The 17,708-nt window shown below is 40.0% G+C and overlaps 1 long non-coding RNA gene across 1 annotated transcript; it reads left to right on the top strand.

Annotated features, from left to right (window-relative positions):
• The first annotated feature begins 6,598 nt into the window (after nucleotides 1-6,598).
• On the top strand, nucleotides 6,599-10,163 carry LOC124167199. The gene is made up of 3 exons (XR_006866628.1): nucleotides 6,599-6,901; nucleotides 7,370-7,467; nucleotides 9,775-10,163. It is a non-coding gene; the product is annotated as an uncharacterized LOC124167199 (long non-coding RNA).
• The last annotated feature ends 7,545 nt before the right edge of the window (nucleotides 10,164-17,708 follow it).

Below are 17,708 nucleotides of genomic sequence, written 5' to 3'. Positions count from 1 at the left end.
GTGATAACAAACTGTTTACAAACATCAGCTGTTACTATATCTCCAACACCCCCACTTAACAGCTTATGTCGTCAGGCCCATTCCATTCCTTAATTCTTAAATTTTATTTTTGGAAGTGGCTTCGTCAGTGCATCAGCAATCATGTCGTCACTCCTGCAGTAAACAAGCTGAATAACATTATTTTTCATTAAATCTCTTATAAAATGGTGCTGGACATCGATGTTTTTTTTCTGGCACTAAATTTTTCATTTGAAGCTATTTTTATGCATCCCTGGTTGTCTTCATAGATTATTATTGGTTCATTCTGCACCTCCCCCAGATCATGCAGTAATTGTCGTAGCCAAACACCTTCCTGACTGGCAGATGCTGCAGAAACATACTCAGCCTCTGTTGTAGAGAGAGCGACAGAAGACTGCTTCCTGCTGGACCAGGAAATTGCACTGTTTCCCAACTTGAAAATATATGCACTTGTAGATTTCCTATCTTGTATATCTCCACCCCAGTCGGCATCTACATATCCAGTCAATTTAAGATCTTCACAGGCATAAATATTCAATGCCATATCACTGGTTTGCTTGTGATAACGCATTAGTTTCTTTAAAGCTTCCCAATCTCGCTGTCTGGGATTACTAACCCGTCTGCAGAGAATACTCATTGCTCCAGAAATATCTGGTCTAGTAGTTGTTGAAATATACAGAAGTGCCCCCACTGCTTCCATATATTTGCCATTATTTGGCAAGGCATCATTCTCTCCTTTCAATTTGGGATATTCAGGATCCATCGGTATAGATACACCTTTTGCATCTTCCATCCCGAACTTTTCCAATATTCCATCTATTTTGGATTTCTGATTTAACTGAAAACTTCCATCCTCTTTTCTCTGGATTTGTATTCCTAAATAGTTAGTTGCATCTACCAAATCTTTTACTTCAAAATGATGATTCACCATTTGTCTTAGTTCCTTAATTTTATCTTCATTATCATGAATTATAATCAGGTCATCTACATAAATCAGAATATACATCCTTTTCTCATTTTCATTCTTCGTATAAAGACATGGATCTGCTATGCTGCGCTGAAATCCTTTTTCAAGCAAAACATCATTTATTTTGACATTCCAAGCTCTTGCTGACTGCTTCAGTCCATATATTGATTTTTGAAGCTTGCAAACTAGCTTATCTTCATCGGTTTTTGTGTAGCCCGGTGGTTGTTTCATGTATAATTCTTCTTCGATGTCGCCATTAAGAAATGCTGTTTTCACATCAAAATGTCGGACAAACAGCCTTCGTACTGCTGCTATGCTCATAAGGACTCTAAAGGTGCTTTGTCTTACAACTGGTGCAAAGGTTGAATCGTAGTCTTCTCCATATTTTTGAGTGTAACCTTTTGCAACAAGTCTTCCTTTTCGTCGATAAATATCTCCATTTGAATCATATTTTGTTTTGAACACCCATTTGCATCCAATGGCATGTTTTCCTTCAGGCAATTTAGTTTAAATCCATGTTTTATTTTCTTCGAGAGATTTCATTTCTTCATCAGCGGCTTTCATCCACTCCTCCCTTTCATTTGCAGGCAATTCCATTACCTCTACTAAAGACTCTGGATCGGGCTTTGGGTTAATTTTAACAGTGTATGATAACCATTTTGGTGGCACCCCCTTGCATTCTCTTGATGATTTTCGAACTGGCTGATCTGTTCTGTCCATTTCCAGTTTGGTGTTATGATCTATCTTGGTGATTGGTATTTCTCTTTCTCTCATCAACCTATCATCCTGGTATGTATAACGCTCAGATGATTCTAGGTCGATATCCTTGATTAATTCCTCTTTATCTGTAATATTTTCATCAAATACTACAGTTCTGCTGATGATACTGCTATTCGTACTGGGTTGTAGGATCCTGTAACCTTTGGACGTTTCATTATATCCTACCATAATTCCTTTTTGAGCACGTGAATCCCACTTGCTCCGTTTTTCTTTGGGAAGATAAGCATAAGCTTTGCTTCCAAATACTCGTATATGCTGAAGATCAGGTTTTTCAGCAGTCCACAGCCCATATGGGGTTTTATCAATGGCTTTACTGGGCAAGCGATTTTGCAAATAGCATGCAGTCATGATAGCTTCTCCCCAATACTGTTTTGGCAAATTCGCATCTAGCAGCATGCATCGAGCTGATTCAACTAGATAACGATTCTTTCTTTCTGCTATTCCATTCTGCTCAGGGCTGTATGGCACTGTGGTCTGAACCTCTATTCCTTCTTTCTTTAAAATATCCTGAGTTTTCTTTCCTATATATTCACCGCCATTGTCCGTTCGCAGAATTTTCGGTTTTCTTCCGAATTTAGTAGAAACTGCTGCAACATATTCTTCCACTTTGATTGACACTTCTTCCTTTAAGCGTAGCAGATATACAGCTGTGTAACGAGAGTAATCATCAATAAATGTGAGAAAATAACGTTTCTTCCCTGGAGTTTCTGTCCTCATTGGACCACAAATATCTGAGTGAATGAGTTCTAGGAGTCTTTGAGCTTTATAACTGCTTGTTTTGGGAAATGATTTCTTCGATAATTTTCCTTTTACACAGTCCCAACACCTCAAGAATTTATTGCAGTTATCAATGTCTATTCCTATAGCAAGTTTATCATCAATTAATCTTTTCACTGTAACTGGGTCTCTATGTCCAAGCCGCCTATGCCATAGATGAATACAATTCCGGTGAATCCCAAACTTCGCAGAATTAGCCATTTCTTGACATGATAATTTATAAAGATCACCATCAATCTTTCCTACAGCTTGCATTGTGCTTTTCTTATCAATTATGCAGTCATTCTCCTTGAAAGTCACCACATTACCTTCTTTAGCTAATTTCTATACCGAGAGTAGGCTGCCTCGCAAATCAGGTACATACAGAACATCCTTCAATAGTATCCTGTTTATTTCTGTCGGAGATATCTTTCAATTGAGGTATCCTTCACCTGTCCCTTCAATAGCAATGAATTCCCCATTGGCAACGATTACCTTTCCTTCTTTATTTCGACGAATTCTTGTAAAGAAGTCAATATCATTTGTCATGTGGCTCGTAGCGCCCGAATCTACGTACCATGAACAAAACGCAGTAGCAAACGATGCGTTCAGCCGTTCAGGCTGGCATCTGTAGCACCTCGCGCCTCGTGACTGTCTTTTTCCTTTTTGAACTCTTTCATTTTTGCTTTCCATATTCTGCAATCCTTCTTTAAATGTCCCTGTTTCTAGCAAACGAAACACTCGCGAGTCTCTTTATAATTACTTCTTTCCGATCTGGATTCATGTGGCTTTCGTGTTTTCAAAGCTGACTCCTATTGCAGGTTGCGTGATTCATCGCATATTATGGACTCATTCCTACGTGTGAATTCATCAATCAGTTTTCCTTTTACGTATTCTGATGTGAGTTCGTCATCTGGACGCGTATCAAGGGCTATTACAAGGGTGCTATATTCATCTGTCAAACCACTAAGCAAGAGAGCAGCTATATTAAAATCTTTAATTTCTTCTCCGATGCTCCGCAAACGTTCGATTAGTTCTAATGTTGACTTTATACATTCTTGCATTGATTGACCCTTTTTAAGTTTTGATTGAAAAAGTTTTCGAAGTAGATACAATTTATTGCTTAAATTGGCCCTTTCATGCACTTTTTGCAATTCTAACCACATTTCTCTGGCACTTTTACACTTGCAAATGTGTATTATCTGACCATCCTCGACACTAAGGGATATGGTACTTTGTGCTTTCTCGTCCTTTCCTTTCCATCCCGCCGCGGAATTTTCTGGTTTATCTTCATCAACTACTTTCCACGTACCTTCTCTTATTAACACCATTCTCATCTTGAATTTCCATGCTTGATAATTATTATCATTTAGCTTCTGGACGGTTATTCTTTCGCTATGAGCATCCGATGACATCGTGAAAGATTAAATTGTCCGGATTCTGTTTCTTTTTCTTCTTACACGATTTTACTTTCTATTACTGCGTTCTTCTTATCCTTGCGTAACCTCTGAGCCCATAACCAGTTGGATTTTGCGCAGAAAGAATGCAGCTTATTCTTTTCGGTAGCTCAGCCTTTTTATTTTTCTTTACTTTAGAAAGGCACGTAAACTAGAAGAACAATGGTGATAACAAACTGTTTACAAACATCAGCTGTTACTATATCTCCAACACTCCGCAACTGTCACTTTTCATCCCTCACTTCCGTAGGGAAGCTACTCCAAATATAAGTTATAATGAATTGTTTCTTTGCGTGTATGTTTAAATTTCCCGCCGTAAGTAGTTCTTTCCTTCGCCTGGGCTGTTTTGCTGATAGTAGTAATTCCTTTCATGAATCTTCCATCGCTAGTTATTCTAATTCCCAAATAACGTACGTTTTAGGAAATGGATATTCATTCAGGTCCCACAAAACGAGCTAAATGTAGAATATTCTGAATTGAAGTTGTCAAACGAACAATCAACGCGGTTTTGGTGTAACTCTTCTTTATGGTTATTGCATTATCTTTGCACTTTATCTCTTTTGCATTAGCTATTTTTATCGCCTGTTTTTCTGAAAGGTAATTTCATATTGCAAGCAAAAATTCACAGATATAATTGGCCAAGAACAAGGTTGAGAAAATGATTCCGCTTAAGTAATTCCTAAGTCCCCAAATGTGTACATTGAAGTAAAGGGCCTTACAAACATTTAGAATGGTTCATTAAGATCGAGATCTCAAAAAGAAAACTAAGTTATCGATATTAATTTCGCAAGTTTGAAATTAAGGCGGCAGATCGATATTTATGAATATTTAGTGTATATATCGCTTTTATAAAGCTAGTAACATGTAATTTTATGCGTATTTTTTAACTTTACATACGCAACATATGACTTCAAAGCCTAAGGCGTTGGTTATATATTTGACATGGTGAATGGATAAATTAATAAATTAGGGATGAATTAATAAATGAAACTAGAGAACTTCCTTTGGTTTAAAACCTTTAAGTACGACTTATTAATTTTCTATCAGCGGATTGAAATTTTTTAACATTTTATATCCATTGGATCAGCAAATATTGAATATGTTGGGATTTTTTCTTTGCTAATTTTGGATGTGTGATTGACTACTCAATGTTTAAAAAAATTCTGTATCTCTGAGTCGCATGAAATTGAGTTAGCTGTAGCTAGTCAGAAAAGAGATCAATGCATGGGAATATTAAAAGAACGTAGTGCTATTATAAATCTTTTCCCTATGATTTTTTCCTATGAATTGGCTTTTATTTAATTTCCACCTTGCTCATGTATTGTTATCTCCACAATTATTGACATTTACTCAGTGAAGTAACTTGGAATCTCTTCTCTCTTCTTTGCAGAATCAGAGAGGTTGGAAAAAATATCTTCAAAGCAAGGAAAAGTGGAATCACCAAATGGAGAAATGGAGAAGTTCAATTCATCGGCTACAGAGGAAAGAAGAGAAGAAATAAGTCTTCAATGCGGGAAGGGGGTTAGATGTGGTGATAGGCTCTTCATCTCTAGGAATTTTAGGCTGATGACGGATATTTTTATGCGATTCTCTGGGTTTACGTCGATGCGTCTTTAACTCATGCATTCCCGTTTACACACAAATGACACATGGTACGAATCAAGGATCATCATGGTACATGAAGGAACATTAAGCAAAGCGTCGAAATTGACTCTGAGAGTAAAGAATGAATACATGGTTATATGGTTGCAACTAACGAGAGGTTATGATGAATGGTATTAAAATTCAAGTGAATAAAAACATTCACAAAGATCATTTGCCAAGAACAAGGTAGAGAAAATGAATATGAAATAAGCGCTAAAGAAATCCCAAAGTCCCCAAATGAATACTGAAATAAAAGGCCTTAAAAACCTTTAGAATGGTTTATTTAGATTATGAGATCTCAAAAAGAAAACTTAGGTAGGGGTGTGTGTGTGCGTGTGTGTGTGATGGTATTTTTTTGTTTTGGGGAGGGCAGTGTTATGTATATTTTTGTATGTGCTACTAATCCTACCTCTCCACAGATTGTATGCATCGCTGGATTTGGAGAAAAGAAGACAGAAGACAACGGTTGAAGTGCGTGTGTGCGCGTGCGAATGCGTGTGTTAGCTTTGATTTGGGCCATTCGGGCCGACTGATTTGCGTAACGTAAGGATAGGCGATTAACATGCGTGCGTTATTTTTAGCCTTTTGAACCAAGGTTTGGTATTCACGCTAATCCATTGCAGCGTACAGGAATGGGACTTTCACTTGGATTGAGTGCAAAGGTACCTCCTGTATGTTGTCGTGGAGTGTATACTAGGCTTTGGGGATTTTTAGTGCGAGGGTTATTTTATTTCTTGTGTGTGCTACTAATCCTACCTCTCCCCAGGTTTTGAAGAGCAGAAGTGGACAGCGAAGTCATCTCTTCACTTGAAGATTAGAAGAAAGAAGACAACGTTTGAAGAGGACCGCATCACTAGGAGGACAGTGCGAGTGTTAGCTATGATTTGGGCCAATAGGGCCAAAGAATATTGCGTAACGTAAGGCTAGGAGTGCAAGGGTTATTTTATTTCTTGTGTGTGCTACTAATCCTCCTCTCCCCAGGTTTTGAAGAGCAGAAGAGGACAGCGAAGTCATCTCTTCACTTGAAGATTAGAAGAAAGAAGACGACGGATGAAGAGGACCGCATCACTAGGACAGTGCGAGTGTTAGCTTTGATTTGGGCCATTAGGGCCAAAGAAAATTGCGTAACGTAAGGCTAGGAGTGCAAGGGTTTTTTTATTCCTTGTATGTGCTACTAATCCGACCTCTCCACAGGTTTTGAAGAGCAGAAGACAACTGCAGAACAGGACATGCAGTATGCTTACCTATTTCGCGAAGAACATGGCGCCATCCCATTACAGTAAGATTACATTCCGCTTCCATTCGAATTCATACATTCGAGATCTCACTTTGAAATTAAAATAGCTATTTCTATTATAAAATCAACTGAGAAAATGAGAATTTTTTTGACAATCTTTTTTTTTGGACTAACATTGTTTCATTTTTTTTCATATTTTATATTTCCAGCTTTGAATTAATTCCGGAGTAAAATTTAAAATTTCATGGAACGGTATTAGAAATATTTTGTCCACAATTTCAGTTCAATGAGCAGTGAGTGCCCATTACTCTCAATATATACAATTACTCTGTAAACTTATTTTTGTCTATTTTACGATTTATCTTAATTGCCTTTCTTATTCTCTTGCTTATGGTTGGAATCATTTTTTAAACAACTGCCACATTTGATATTTAAGTAATTAATTTTTTCAGTATTTTCTGGTTTTCAATTCTGAATTTCAGTTAACATTCGAAATTTTTCTCTTTCTAGCTAAGACTCATTCCCAGAATTGAATATCAATTTGGGAGAAGACAGAATTGCTCTGGATTATGGAGACATTTGAACGGATTGGATGCAATCACTTAATGGTAAGAATGGATTTAATTTCTTTCCTTTAAAAAACTAATACATGTGTTGTGACCCTTCTCTTGAAAATCAAAAATATTATCCTATTCATGAACTAAGAGAGCCAATTATTTACAACATGTAATTTTGACTTATGCTAGTAAAAATAATTGCTTTTTGATTACTTGCTTCTTTGATTATTGCCTTTCCAATTCGATATCAAGATTTACGATCCAATAACAGTAAATTATTCCTTTGTGTAGTATCACAATGAAAAGTTCGTCTTCTAACCATGAGACAGGTCTTCCCCTAGTCACAAATTTTTTGATGAGATAGTATTTTTTCGAAAATGGATCATGAGGGAAGAGTTTTCATTGTTATTTCCGAATACCTTGATTGTATTTACTGCAATCCTTCATTTAGCTTTTAGGATGCTATTTTTTCTTCTCTTCAGACATACCAATTAAGTTCATACTCTGTCTTCTTTCCTTTGACCTAAGAAATGTACCTACTATTTAAATATGCTCTTAATTTGTTAATAATTTGTTGGAATCAATATTTTAGTATGCCATGAATGTGAAAATAGTTTAATTAATTACTAGAAAATAAATTAAATGATTCTCTAGATAACAAACCCATTACTGGAACATAATGGTCATGTAACCGTAAACGGAATGTCAGTGCTACACTACGATACATAGTTACTGCAAGATTATGAATGTTTATCTTTCTAAAGAAATCAATGTGATAATTTATGCCGTTTTGGCTTTGCTAGAACTTATTACAGTCGCAAAGTATTTTTACTTAAATTAGGAATGTTTTTATTACATTCACCCTAAATATGTCATTTTGCATGAATTTGTATTGGAATTTATTTGAAAAGCGTCATCTCAAGTAGCAAAAGAATATTGAAAAATGATTTTAAAAATATTTCAAATGATTTTAAAATCAAAATATCATAAGATGGCTAAATTCATGACTTTTTCAAGATTTTTAAAATAATTTTAAAATAATGTATTAGGCATTGCTCTTTTTAAGTCTTGTACCATTTGATCTCATTTTGTTGATGGTATGTTCTTGGATATGCAGGAAGTAATGGCTTATTTTTGCCAAAAATGTTCATTTTTTAATTTCACAGAAAAATAATTATGTAAACATAATTTTGAAATTGTTTTAAAATAATTTTACACACATTTTAAAATAATTTTGAAATAATTTGATTATTATTTTCTAACCATTTTAACATAATTTTGAAATAATTAGGTCATTATTTTGAAATCATTTTAAAACGCTGATATAAATTTTCATATTCTCCGTCATACCAGTGTGATGAAATAAACCAGTATAAAAACTCTCATTCCTTGAAGGTGAATGTGGGTGACTGACAAGTAATACGGATGATTTTGGAGACTTTTTCTACCAAAAATGAATCCTTTTTTTCAAAAGTGAGTTTGAATTTCGCCGTCTTGAAATCCACAAAACGGTATTTTTTGGCAGTTTTCCATAATATTTCTAGAAATTTAAAATAATGAATTTACGGGAAAATAATCCCAAAATGGAGGCATATCATAAAAAAATGGATGTTGCATGATCCGAGAATGCAATCAAGGAACGCCTGAAAACACTATCAATATGTGCTTCATTGCATACTAAAAACGGATAAGGCCTGAGTGTATACTTTCTATAAACATATTCGCTTTCTAATCCAAACACAGACATCTGATTTCGAAGTTCTCTTAGCGTCCATGGTGATGATGGGCATTCCCTGAAAGCACGCAGATATAAGGAGATTCTGTAATTCTCACGATGCTTGTACTGCTTACTTCGAAATATTCACGCATGTTGACACTAGGATAGTTGTTAGGTGGGAAAATTTTTTTTACTGTTTCTGGCACAGTTTGTAATTTCAAACCTGTTTACTTAAATCATATTAACAAAACATGTTGCAATTAATCATTTTAAAAAGAGGCTGAATTAGTTGCAACATATTTTAAAACTATTTAAAAAACTATATTTCATAGCTCATACAAGAGTAGGACATATTTTAAACTTATGTTAAAATCATTTTGAAATGATGAAAAAAAGATTTGTAACGTTGAAACAGAGAAGGCTAATATGTTTTCAAAATTATGTTAAAGTCATTTTAAAATGTTCTCGCAATATATTTTAAAATAATTTTTACATAAGATTTTGCTACTTGGGATCCAGTTCTTATTAAGCCTGTCTTTCTTTAGGTCTTATTTCAAATTTAATTTTCAACAGGGAGGGGAAAAATGCGATTTGGTAGTTATTTGCATCATTAGTACATGTGATGCTTCTTATTTGAACAGGTGATTCTGCATTATGCTGCGTTGTCCTGGAAAAGCGGTGCATCAAACTGTGTCACTTGAGACGAAGATTGAAGAAATTGAAGAAAAGGGCCTGGAGTCGTGTTGCTTTCATCGGTGTACTTGGACTATTTGTGTGTGCTTTTTTATTGCTGTGTACTTTATTGTAATTTATTTATTGTAATGTGTTGTTTTTTTTCAGCGTTAAGGGGGATGTAGGCAGGAGAGTAGGAAATCGTCTTCGACATGCGTTGCTTTATGCGCAGGAAATTAGATAGTACTGACGTAGTACTTAGGTATCTTAGTTAGGATCAGGAACTTAGGTCCGTATCGTTTTCGACCTCGTGGGGCTGCTGCGATGGATGGGTTGTTAGATTATAATGGGCTGGATCGTAGGTGTGTGACTGTGTGCTTGGTATGAGTGAGTGAGTGTAGTAGTAGTAGTAATAATAGTAGTGTTAGTAGTAATGCTAACACTAACTTCCCTTCCTTAACTAAAAATCCTTCCCCACCCTCCCTCCCCCTCAAATCCAACCTGCTCCCTCTACGTGGGGAGGGGGAGTAACAGAGGAAAGTCCATGAAAGTTAATTGGTGATGTTAATGAATGATGAAAGTAAAGACCTGATTGAATCGTGACTTTCCTCTGGCTAAAGCAGTGTGGTATCCTAGTGTCCTCTCTTATTTTGTGAATGTTCTAAATAATTTGCTGGATAGGTTTGGAGGAGTGATGGATTTACCCAATTTTTTTCTCTTGTAATTTTTTCTGTTTATGTTGTCTTCCCCAGTGTATCCTTTGGTCTTTTGTTTGAAATGTTTTATGATAATCTTACTGATTCAATAATGGTGTGGTTTTAAATTATATTCTGCGGTTTTTATGTATTCGCCTATTTTGGGAATTAAATTTGATTAAATAAAATATTTTCTCTTAACTATCACATGGTGAATGAGTGATACTTCTTTTTTTTAAGAAAGGAAACATTTATTTAAGAATTAAAATAATTGTAAATGTATCTTCTATATTTATTTTTCACTACCAATGGAATATTATGCCAATGGAGGTTTCAGATATACATTTATTTTCACTGCTCTCAAACACTTTCTTCTATGATGTGCGTTGATAATGATATACATGTGATCATACGTTTAAAATAATGTGACATTTCAAATAATCACATCAAATCCATAGATTTCTTAACAATAAAGCTTGATTTTTAGTTGATTGCGGAGTCTTTTTCTAATTCGTCCTGTGTGCTATATCATAGGAATATACTTTTTCTTATGTACAGAATCAGCTTTAATGATTAAAGAATTGAAGTACTGTGCTTTTTCCATTTATTTTTTGTTAATGCCTTTTCTTCAATCCTGTACATTTTGTCCAGTCTCGGTATCTTTAAAAAATTGATCTGCAATGCAAATTCCATTCTTACAACCCTATCTCATTTGTTTTTCGATGAATTCATTTATTTGTTTATGCGATTATATTGAGTATATTGATGGCTTTGGTGGAAAATATAATTTTTCAGTAAGTTGAGTTGTTTTAATGTGTGGGAAATATTTATTTCTTCTATTTTTATGGAAGTCACGCAAATGCCCAGCAGTAATGGAAACATTTTTTACAGCATAAATGGTTCCAAATGGTTCTTAACATTACTATGCAGTACTTGGTTTTCTTGATAATGTATTTAGGGAGAGAATTTCTCGGAGAAAATTCAATAGTCAAGTTTCATAGTCAAGGTAAATAATAATACTATTTCTATTAATAAAAAAAACAACTGTGAACCGATCCGGTTATACCAGACGAGGTGGAGTCATTACAGGTGTCGAAAGGGTGGGGAAATAGAATTCTGTCTACAAATTCGTATACAAATTATACGGTGGTATACCACTGTGGTGGAGCTCTTCATTACGAGCGCCGTCACCAAGGTCAGCACCTGGTTGAGGTCATTGCCCTGGGACCCTGAGGTCCCTGCCGCTGCCGCCAGGGTACGCGGAGGATAGCGCCAGCAAGGCGCCGCGAGAGAGAGACGCTGGCGAAAGGGCAAGAGAGAAGGACTATCCCGCGTGAGAAGCATTAAACAAGTGTATCGCTTACCATCGCAATAAACGTGGTCGCAAATACTTTAGTGTGTTGATTGAGGCGAGGTTAATACCAACCCTAACCTTTCCCTTTAGTGGTGACCCCCGGCGCGAATTATTTTCTCGAAAAAAAAAACTCTTTTCGTACCATGTGCGCGACCACGCCGAGTTCCGTTAGCCATGCCGCCGACATCGCGCGAATCCTTGGCCATCAAGTCTCTAAGTTGATATTTTTATTGTGATCCTGTGCTATGTGCGTGTGTAAATAGTTTTCCTTATTTTGTGTTTATTATATTGTGTTTGTGAAGATGCCCGATCCACCAGCATCGCAACCCGGCGCGGACCGCATCGCCGTTCGAGCACCACCATTTTGGCCGGAGGAGCCTTCTCTTTGGTTTTCCCAGCTAGAAGGACAATTTTATCTTGCTGGTGTCAAGGAGGACGAAACCAAATTTTGGTTCGTGGTTTCGCAGCTAGATCACCGCTACGCGCAGGAGGTAAAAGACATTATATCGTGCCCTCCTACCTCTGATAAGTACAATACTTTAAAAAGTGAATTAATTAAAAGACTCTCCGCATCGCAGGAGCATAAATTAAAACTCCTCTTAGAGCATGAGGAGATGGGGGATAGGAAACCATCCCAGTTTTTGAGACATTTGCGGGATTTAGCGGGTAACTCCGTCACGGACGATTTCCTAAGATCGCTGTGGCTTTCACGTCTACCGAGCCATTTGCACGCTATTTTAGCGGCTCACGATGCCCCAGACCTCAACGCCCTTGGGTCCTTAGCGGACCGCATAAACGAAGTGGTCCCCCGTGCAACGGCTCCCCCTTCCCTCAGTGTAAGTAAAGTTGCCCCCACCTCCCAAACCTGTGCCGCAGGCTGTTCGCAGATAATGGCCTCCCTCATCGCCAGGATGGACGAGCTCACCCGGCAGGTAGGCGCACTCTCCGTCTCGGGGCACCCTCATTATCGCCGTCACAGATCCCGTTCCCGCTCCCGAAAAAGTGCCTCACGCCCTACGTCACCAGGCCCTCGCGACCCGAATGTCTGCTGGTACCACTGGCGCTTCGGCAAGGACGCTCACAAGTGCATTCCCCCCTGCTCCTACACTCCGGAAAACATCCCGGGCAGGTTGTAAATGCGGCTGCCGACCCTTGCCCTACTTCCAGCCGCCTTTTCATGACCGACGTGTGCACTAAGGTGCAATTCCTGGTGGACACCGGAGCGGACCTATCAGTGTATCCGCGCTCATATGTAAAAGGACCACGGACGCGGACAGATTATCAATTGTTCGCCGCGAACGACTCAATTATTCACACTTACGGCTGGGAAACTTTAAATTTGAATTTTAACCTTCGTCGTGACTTCACTTGGCGTTTTGTGGTCGCCGACGTATCGAAGCCAATCATTGGCGTCGACTTTTTAACTCATTTTGGACTTTTGGTGGACGTGAGAAACGCCAAACTTATCGATGGCACCACCTCACTGCATGCCATCGGTAGCATCGGCGTCTACTCCGGGGACCAAATAAAAGCGGTTGTTGGTGAGTCCCGTTTCCACACCCTTTTGTCCCGTTTCCCGGAGATTACTCGCCCGGCAGGAACCCCCGGGAAGACAAAACATTCAACCGTGCACTTCATACGCACCACTCCCGGCCAGCCCGTATGCAGTAAACCCCGACGCCTGGCCTCGGATAAGCTCGAAGCAGCCAAGAGGGAATTCGAGTTGATGGTGCGAATGGGTACCGCCCGCCGTTCAGACAGCAGCTGGTCGTCAGCCCTCCACCTCGTCCCGAAAAAAGGTAACGAGTGGCGCCCCTGCGGTGACTACCGCGCTTTGAACGCCCGCACTATACCCGATTGTTACCCCGTCCCTCACATAGAAGACTTTTCCTCTTCCCTTAGTGGAGCCCGAATTTTTTCAACTATAGATTTAGTAAGGGCATATAACCAGATTCCTGTGCACAATGAAGATATTCCCAAAACCGCCATCACCACACCCTTTGGACTTTTTGAATTTCCTTTTATGTCATATGGACTCCGCAATGCGGCGCAAACATTCCAAAGGTTTATTGACGAGGTGCTCAGAGGCCTAGATTTCACTTACGCCTATCTGGACGACATTTTGATCGCCTCTAAAGACGAGGACGAGCACGAGCGCCACCTAAGCGAACTTTTCCTTAGGCTTAGTGATTACGGTGTCGTTATCAATCCCTCCAAGTGTGTTTTTGGTGTGTCACAAGTGACATTTTTAGGTTATAGCGTAAGTGTTGACGGTACAAAGCCATTAAAAGACAAGGTTAGTGCCATTCAAGAATTTCCTGAGCCGGTGACTATCAAACAGTTACGTCAGTTTTTGGGTATGGTCAACTTTTATAGACGTTTCCTACCCAACGCGGCGTCATTACAGGCGCCACTCAATGATTTATTACGTGGTGGAGTGCGAGGAAATGACGAGATCACATGGACGCCCGAATTGCGCCTCTCATTTCAAAAGTGCAAAGACGCCCTCTCCAACTTTGCCCTCCTCGCCCACCCAGTTCCCTCCCTCCCCCTAGGCCTTTTCACCGACGCCTCGGATTTTACCCTGGGGGCAGTTCTGCAACAACAGACAGACACCGGTTGGAAACCCTTGGGTTTCTTCTCTAAAAAACTCAATGCTGCAGAAAAGAAGTATAGCCCATACGATAGGGAATTATTGGCCATTTACCGTGGAGTTCGCTACTTCCGACATATGCTCGAAGGGCGAACTTTCACGATTTTCACGGACCACAAACCATTAACATATGCATTTAAACAAAAGTCCGACAAGTGCTCACCCCGGCAATTCCGCTACCTTGACGTGATAGGCCAATTTTCAACGGATATCCGTCATGTAGCGGGGGCCGACAATGTTGTTGCGGACGCCTTGTCCCGAATTGAGGAAGTGACTCGTGCCATTGATTTTGAGGCACTAGGCCGTTCCCAGGAGACTGACGAGGAACTGGCCTCCCTTATCAAATCTGAAACAACTTTAATTCTCAAGAAAGTGCCAATCCCCGGGTGCAGTGTACATTTAATGTGTGATACATCTACCTCAAACATTAGACCATATGTCACACCAGCTTTCCGTCGCCAAGCATTCGACTCGATACACAACCTTTCACACCCTGGAGTGAGAGCCACCACCAAATTAATGACAACTCGTTTTGTGTGGCCATCAATCAAAAAAGATTGCCGCCAGTGGGCTCGTTCCTGCATCCCCTGCCAGCGATCTAAAATCACACGGCACGTCTCCTCACCTCTTTCTAATTTCTCTCTGCCAGGAAGGAGATTTGAACATATACACATAGATCTTGTTGGTCCCCTCCCCATCTGCCGTGGTTACCGCTACTGCCTCACCTGTGTAGACCGTTTTACACGGTGGCCTGAGGCCATTCCTGTCGAGGACATCTCCGCCGAAACTGTGGCACGTGCCTTCCTTCGGGATTGGTTGTCCCGCTTCGGCATGCCTCAGAGAATTACCACGGACCAAGGCAGGCAATTTGAGAGTGCCCTTTTCCGCCAGCTGTCCAATATAGCCGGTGCAGTCCACTTGAGAACATCAGCATACCATCCGGCAGCAAACGGTATGGTGGAGCGCTTCCACCGCCAATTGAAATCTGCCATCCGCTGCCACCAAACGCAGCAGTGGGTGGATGTACTGCCGGCAATCCTCTTGGGTTTCCGATCTGCGCTGAAGGAGGATATTCAAGCCACCCCAGCGGAGCTCGTGTACGGCGAACCACTAAGACTTCCAGGCGAGTTCCTCTCCCCAACCAGTGGCCCCACCCCCAACGCCACCTATTTCACCTCCCAGCTCCGGGAGCACTTTCGAGGCCTAAGCCCTCGACCAGCAGCACGCCATGGCACACGGCATGCCTTCATCTATAAGGACCTGCCATCAGCATCTCACGTTTTTGTGCGTCATGACGCAAGTCACGGTGCCCTTCAGGCCCCTTACAACGGTCCATACAAGGTCCTACAGCGGGATGGTAAAACTTACAAAGTGCGTTTGCCAAACCGTGATGCGAACATTGCCATTGACCGTTTGAAACCTGCGTACATCACCTCCGAGGAGCCAATCATCCCTGAGGAGAGGAGTGAAATCCTCATTCCGACCACCAGGAGGCAGCCTTCAACCCAGGTGTTGCCATCTACCAGCATCCCTCCAGCTGATGGGCCAACTCCTGCACCCGCAGCTCCAGGGGCAGAATATACGCTGCCCAGTGGCCGCCCTAAGAGGCGTGTCCGTTTCCCGCAGCATCTGCTGGACTACCACCTCTAACCTTCTCCAATTTTTTTTCTCCTCCACATATTTACAAATTTTCTGCTCTTTCTTTTTCCTTTTTTTTTCTTCTCCACGCTAGGGTTACTCACTGCCAGGGGGGTGATGTGGTGGAGCTCTTCATTACGAGCGCCGTCACCAAGGTCAGCACCTGGTTGAGGTCATTGCCCTGGGACCCTGAGGTCCCTGCCGCTGCCGCCAGGGTACGCGGAGGATAGCGCCAGCAAGGCGCCGCGAGAGAGAGACGCTGGCGAAAGGGCAAGAGAGAAGGACTATCCCGCGTGAGAAGCATTAAACAAGTGTATCGCTTACCATCGCAATAAACGTGGTCGCAAATACTTTAGTGTGTTGATTGAGGCGAGGTTAATACCAACCCTAACCTTTCCCTTTACCACCATTAGTGGCAAATTGTCCCAGCCTGTATGATCTTTAATTTTAAATCACCAGTAACTAATATAGATGTCATTTTTTTTACAAATAGTGTCTGTATATGATGATAAAGCAGTTGTGCTAAATTACTATGTCCCCTGATTCCATTTTTTTTTAGAAGCTAGATTAGCTACACTTAACGAAGGTAATCACTGTGATATGGTCACATAAGGTAGGGAGGCAAATGCAAGGAAAGGAGAATGGAAGTGGTGAAGACCGATCGATTAAATCGACGCCGATAAACGCAACACATTAATTCACCCCACTCTCTCTTTACGGATAGGCCTCTGAGCTCTTTTGGTAGACGTAGTGGTAATTATTCAGGTTTCTGTGAGAATACATAAGTATTAAAAAAAAATTAAGCAATCGTTTTTCGGGGAGAGGAAGAATATGTATTCAGACATGATCCATTATAACAGCTTGTTGAGTATTCAATGATCGCCGCACAGTTGAGTGCCAACTCTGCTGTGAAATTCCGACGTTGCATATTCCCACCGATGGGAGACTATGTCATTAGATACACATTACTACCATATTAACTTCCACTTGGGATTTTCAGCATTATTTTCATGCAGTTCATTACGAGGTAAATGCTGTATATTTTAATTAAATATATTCTGAAGGGAAAGACGGGTTTTGCAGCAGTGGCCTTAGAGACTATACCCAATATGCATTTCAATAATGGCGATTTTAAGGTGACAACTTCAACACCGTTGGCAGGGTGAGGTAATTAAGGCATCTGCCCTCAATATGGATGAAATAAGTTACGAAAACCGAATTATTATATTCATTTTCAGAATGTGATGGTGGAATATAATAATATACATCAATCCATACTGCTGTGTATCAGCCAACAGGTGGTTCTGTCTGAACATTAGCACGGGAGACTCAACTATCGAATTTTTAAATGTCGATTGTTACTACATTTCCTCTTTTTAATTCACTTGCTAGAGGGTATGTCAGGTGTTATTGGCGTGCTGAACTTATGATAAGCAAAATTGTAGCTTTTGTTTTGAATATGGTGGGAGGGTGGTGACTAAAAGCTCAAAATATTGAACCGCTTGTTAGCAGTCTATGGATACCATCAACTTGGTGCTACATTAGTATGAAGCGATTTGGTCT

Source organism: Ischnura elegans, chromosome 10, assembly GCF_921293095.1.
Source record: "Ischnura elegans chromosome 10, ioIscEleg1.1, whole genome shotgun sequence".
In the NCBI taxonomy this organism is placed as follows: domain Eukaryota; kingdom Metazoa; phylum Arthropoda; class Insecta; order Odonata; family Coenagrionidae; genus Ischnura; species Ischnura elegans.
This window is presented reverse-complemented; position numbering and strand designations above follow the sequence as displayed.